This window comes from Helobdella robusta (assembly GCF_000326865.2).
Source record: "Helobdella robusta unplaced genomic scaffold HELROscaffold_26, whole genome shotgun sequence".
Lineage (NCBI taxonomy): Eukaryota > Metazoa > Annelida > Clitellata > Rhynchobdellida > Glossiphoniidae > Helobdella > Helobdella robusta.
The window spans coordinates 1,196,291-1,197,148 of NW_008704349.1; positions in this window are offsets into that span (position 1 = coordinate 1,196,291).

An 858-nucleotide genomic window follows, 5' to 3' on the forward strand; every position below is an offset into this window, starting at 1 on the left:
CATTTGCCGGCTGTTCCATGTATTGTCTCATCATCTCGTTCATACCAGCTTGAAAGTATCTGGATGTGGTGATGTTTTTGTCATCATCACTGCTATCATCGTCGTCGTCGTCCATCTCATCATCATCATCATTATCATCATCATTATCATCATCATCGTCGTCATCAGCAGCAGCAGCATCCGACAAAATCAATCACAAATTTCAAAAAAGCAACCAACCGGAAATTAAAACCGCAACCTACCCGAACAGGAAATGGACGGCCAAAAATTCATTACCAAAGATCAAATATAGGGTCGAGGAGATGGGTTACTATGAGGATGACGGCAAGAAATTAGCGTTTGATCACGTGACGCTCGATCGAAAAAACAAAATGGCGGATGGGGCTCTTGACAAAAATCGTCAAAAAATTAACAGCGATAAGGCCTGCGAAGATGGACCGACAGATGGGAATAATTTCGAGATGGATGAAAAAAAGAATAAAAAGTACAACAACTACAACAACAACAACAACAACAACAATAACAATAACAATAATAATAATAATAGTAATAATAATGATAATTATAATAATAGTAATAATAATAACAATTATGACGACGATGATGAAAATGATGATGAATTCAAGAAAGCGAAAGATTGTAACTTGGATGCAGATGACGATGATGACAGTAGAGAGGAGGAGTTGGTTGTTGAGAGCTCTGATGAGAATAGAAAGATGTTTCCAAGAAATACAAACAACAACAACATCATCAACAACAACAGTAATAATAATAATAATAATAATAATAACAACTACAACAACTTCAACAAACACGTCAACAACATTAACAATGTTACAAGGACAAGAGCGAGATGAA